The sequence below is a fragment of the Pseudochaenichthys georgianus genome, chromosome 16, assembly GCF_902827115.2.
Source record: "Pseudochaenichthys georgianus chromosome 16, fPseGeo1.2, whole genome shotgun sequence".
Lineage (NCBI taxonomy): Eukaryota > Metazoa > Chordata > Actinopteri > Perciformes > Channichthyidae > Pseudochaenichthys > Pseudochaenichthys georgianus.
The window spans coordinates 21,663,543-21,668,770 of record NC_047518.2 but is presented as its reverse complement, the minus strand read 5'-3'; the positions used below and the strand labels follow the sequence as shown (position 1 = coordinate 21,668,770).

At 37.9% G+C, this 5,228-nt stretch overlaps 1 long non-coding RNA gene across 1 annotated transcript; it reads right to left on the bottom strand.

Moving 5' to 3' along the window:
- Nucleotides 1–1,022: 1,022 nt before the first annotated feature.
- On the bottom strand, nucleotides 1,023–1,857 carry LOC139435489 (uncharacterized). Its single transcript, XR_011644728.1, has 3 exons — nucleotides 1,721–1,857; nucleotides 1,276–1,336; nucleotides 1,023–1,161 (listed from the first exon to the last, which is right to left on the bottom strand). It is a non-coding gene; the product is annotated as an uncharacterized lncRNA (long non-coding RNA).
- Nucleotides 1,858–5,228: the final 3,371 nt, after the last annotated feature.

Genomic DNA, 5,228 nt, shown 5'->3' with positions numbered 1-5,228 from the left:
GCTTGAGAAACTGACGGGCTGTCAGCAGCGCCATATAGATAGAAGAGTTACGACACCGGAAGTCCAAAAACGGTTATCGTCACGTGGTTCATGTAGACGAGGATCGTTCCCCGGAAGTTCATGGCGGGCAATGTGAATGCATTGATAACAGGAGATAGAACTACGATTGTTGGTAATTATTAGTGAATAAAGGTTTTGATTTGCAATATTTATACAACAAATCGATATGTGTATGTATTTACATCAATATGTTTTAAAAATAAAATCGAATTTGCTAATATTAAGTGATAATATTAGGATTAGTGAGAACAACTAGTTTACATGTTACTAACAGTGCCTTGTTAAAGAGCCTGTTGCTGTTTATTTATAGCTTTGAATTCTTTCAAACCAATATTATCTTCTTAAACTTGTATGGTAGTCAGGAACATCACTTTCTAATGTTTATTGATACATTTAGAGGGAGGGGATCTAAAGTAATGCTTTAAAATTCAGATTGGATTCATTTCTACCATTTTCTTAAATTCATGGTAGTTTCAGTAATCCCCTGGTAATTGAGGACACAAGTTATCTAAATGACTAATGTCATCTTTATGGCTTTCAGAAAGGACAGGAGACCGACAGGTGACTATCAAAGGACTAGCAGCAGCAGCAGGACTAGCAGCATATGATGATAATGATGATGTTAAATGTGTTGTTTTAGGAACATCCATTGCAAATACATGGAATTCAATAAACATTGAATAGCATATCATGCAGTTTGTCGGTGCCTTTTCCTCCGTGTTGTCCTGGTTTGCTGTGCTGCCTCCTAGTAGCCACCATGGTTTGCTGTGCTGCCTGGGGATGCTCAAATCGCTCCGAGAAAGGAGTACGAATGTACGGCTTCCCCACTGACACAGAGCGGAGGAAAAAATGGCTGGCTCAAGTCAGCAGGAGCAATTTCACAACCTACAGCAACAAAATATGTGTTGTAATTATATACAAACACTGCATTTGCACTTTTTCACAAAACGAAAACCACACCATTGTGAAAGCTTAATGTTTTGTTTAATACAAAAAAACAGGGAAAGGCTTGAAAAACACTGAGAGTTGAGACTCATGGTGCAGGGTGAGGGTCTCAGTGCAGGTATTCAGGCTCCATTGAATCCCCCTCTGGTTCTTGTGCTGAAAGAGGGAGTAACAGACAGGAGAAAGGGTTATACACACAGCACACCTATTGGATGGGAAATGCCTTGGGGAGATAAGGTGTTTACTTATATAAAACAGTATTAAACTTACCTTGTGTTTTCACTCTCACTTAAGTCCCTCTCCCTTTGCCACCAATCCAGAATCAGCTGAGCTGCAACATTATACAGACAGGTAATAATCAACAGAATCACAAGGACACAATATGGCTCTGCTAAAAACACTCACTCTTACACGCACCAAAGTTATATTTATCTAATATTTAACTCCCTCCACCCCCCCGCATACAATCCCGTTTAGAAGCCCCTCTTCTCTAATTCAACATGTTGGACGAAATGACATTAAGAGAACGGAATTTACAATTAAAAGGCTGTTCAACGTGTGTTGCTAACTTGCTTCGGTATGCTAGCTTAATCTGTTATCGTTCCCTAAATCTACTAATCTAGGGATAATCCACTGACATCCTTTAATACACATGTTCATTTGAATCAGATGTACTGATAATATCCGCAATATAAATCTTTAAACTTCTTCTTACCTTTAAAAGTCCGTCACGAACGGTCTATTATGCTGCAACTCCACAGCTCTGCCAGCCTTGGCGCTAACTTCCGGGGAACGATTGAGAGGCTCCACGATCCGCCATTGCTGTAAAAAAGTGGTCCATTGGAGTGAACGGAGATGTCGTAACTCTTCTATTAAATAGCTCTGGCTGTCAGGAGAGAGAGGGAGGGAGAGGGGAAAAGAGAGGCTCCGTTTCTCCCGTGTTATTATTCAAAGTTGATGTAAACTTCTGAATAATGTACGTTATCTACTACAAGTAGTTTATTTGAATGTAATAATTATGTTGTTTGTTGTTTGTGGAATCATTTATTGAAAAATGAATCTGAATTTTTCGATCTGTTACGATTATAAACTGAAGCAATATAAAAATGAGCCCCGTGAACTGAGTTTTAAACTGAAGCATATCTGCTCATAGTCCGGTAATTACCTGCTTACGGAAACTCTGCTACACAACTCTTATTATTATTATTGAAATATGACCGGTAAGTTTCAAATTTGTCCGGTAAAATAAATTCTGCCCGGACATTTGACCGGCGAGAAAAAATCCTAGCGGAAACCCTGAAACAAGGATTCAAATATTTGTGGAGACAGACAGACGGACAGTGTCTCTCATTCTCTCTCTCTCGCTCTGTCACACACACACACACACACACACACACACACACACACACACACACACACACACACACACACACACACACACACACACACACACACACACACACACACACACAAACATACACACACAAAACTGGGGCTTATTTGAGGTTATTATGGTATATTAGTTTGGCTTGGGAAATGACAAGGCTTTGAACAGATGCTGCAGTTGCATAGCAACCAATATAATTTTCAGCTAGCTCTGCTTCATTTTAGGTGATAAAAAATGTTTGGTAACAAAACAGGGGAAGTGAAGATATTCTGTCTGCCAGCTGTGGAGAGAAAGAGAAAAACAATATGCAAGATAATTCTGAAGAATATGTTGATTTTGTAAAAGAACATACATGATTCGGCTTGAGCTTAGTGTGTTTTAAATAATTACCTTGAATCAAGAAAATTGCAACTAGCTATTAAAAGCATTGACTAATATAAAAATCACTACACATTAAAAGGAGCACATCATTGTGCCATGTTTATCACATCCTTTAAGAACAATACAGTTGACAGAAAAAACTGTTGTTTAAACAGTGACACAATTTCCCAGTACTGATGAAAACATCCTGATTTACTGGAGTCCAAAATCTCCCTCAGTAGATACACATTTTAGAGAAATGTGTAGTCTGGAGCAATGACATTCTAAATCTTAATTGAACATTTTAGCGATTAAGACTAAGAATAAAACAAAAGGAATTAGTATCCCAAATGTCATACAGTATCTCCACTAGCTACTTCTCGGCTGGCGGGAGAAAGAGAGATAAAGAATTAGGAAAAGAGGAAGAAGGAAAAATAGAGATATAGCAGAAGTGTGAGTCTAAAGAAAGGGAGAGCATTACTGTAAAACATGCTGCTGTAGTGGCAGATAAGTGTTTTTCTGGTGGGGCAGATTAAAAGACTACAATTTCCCGATGAATATATTAACATTTTATGAGGCGAATCGGGGACTGGCAATCTCTCCCCTTGCATAAATAATGAGCTGGTTTAATATGACTGCCTGGTTGGGAGTCTCCCCTGACATGTGTGAAATTGAATGGGATGTTGTGTGTGTGTGTGTGTGTGTGTGTGTGTGTGTGTGTGTGTGTGTGTGTGTGTGTGTGTGTGTGTGTGTGTGTGTGTGTGTGTGTGTGTGTGTGTGTGTGTGTGTGTGTGTGTGTGTGTTGGGGTGTTGCCTGGGGATGCATGTGTGTCTGCTTTTGGATGTGTGTTAGGTATTGGCTCTAAGTGTGTGTGTGCGTAGGCAGGATGCTAATGACTAAGTCACTGGCAATGCACCAGGACATGACACACATGTACATACACATGTACACAGGGGCACACACGCACCTTGTTGATACACACAATTAAAAGCTTTTCAGCTGCAAATTAGACTGTACAAAGCTTTCCAGATTGTATTTGCATGAATGTTAAAGGGAGTGCGCTAGCATTACACTCACAATTACACTTTCTCATGTCCAGTGATGCAGTCCGTAATTTTACAGCTAACCCTTGAAAATTGTGTGTACACCAATGATTTATGACCCTGCAGAGTCACATCTAGCTAGGGTCTGTATTTCTGTGTACATATTCATCATCATTTATTTTGTAATCACTGTAAACCTCTCCTCCTTCAGGCCTCCTTTTGATAAACAATCTTACAAAGATCAAGATTATCTTGATGAAAATAAAAATAAAAGTCTACATCTGTGTGCTGCATCAATTGGAAAGTCGGAGTAGCATCCAATCAGCACATATTTAAGCATCTTTTTTTGCCCAGATTAATTGAAATGACTGATGAGAAACATTCCTCACACACCGGAAGTTGCATTTTGATAATGTAACGCACTCTCAGCTTTGTCTTAATGTGTCTTTCTCAAAGAAATATGACGGTGACATGTTGGTTAATATGAGCACACAATCTTTTTGTCCCTATCATACTTTCTTATTTTCAAACATAACAATTAATACAAACTAACAAATGAAATAGGGTATACTATTATTTGAGTTATTAGCGCTTGATATGAATATACATATACTGAAAATACATCGTAACTGGTCATTTTTCTGTGTATGTTGTCACTGAGAAGTGTATCTATGTTTATTAAATGTATCTCCTCTCACTGCTCTCTTCTTGACGCACACTTCATCTTTTGTATGTTGTTGCTGCATGCATGCAACATTGAATACTGTACCTAGAAAACGATATACAAATGAAATGTATTATTATTATTATTATTATTATTATTATTATGGCATACGTTGAAGCAGTGATAGATGAAAACATGCAGACAAGATATTAACTTAACATACTGTAGACACTGAAAGCAGGTCTTTAACCAGACCCAATTTAGAGGAGGTTGTGAGTTGAAGGACAGAAACAAAATGATGTTAGGGGTTATGTAAAAGTGGTACAAAACAAACACTGCAAGCAATGGCAGGACTAAATGAAAAAGGAAGATCAAATAAAAAAGCTTAACATCTGTCTAAAAGGGCTGAAAGGAAAGAAAAGGTTTCATCAGAGGTTTGATACACTTCTGAAAGAGACAAATCTTTTTTCTCTAAGTAAATATGCTGGAGGTCAAAACATGAAACTACGTGGAGAGGAAAATGTGTTCCAATAGCCTATGAAAAGGAATCTTCTTAAATATGTTCCGCATCTTATCTATTGAGTAACTTTAGCCTTCTTATTTTACTCTGAAATAATAATAAAAATCTCAATAGAAGAAACTTTTCAGACCTTGTTAAACCTACAAGTGCTGTTATAATATTTTTGTTTTGTAATACAATGATTGAGATGTCCAAGGTAGCATGCCAATGGAAGTGGCAGACAAGCTTATAAAATAAGGGGACTGTGT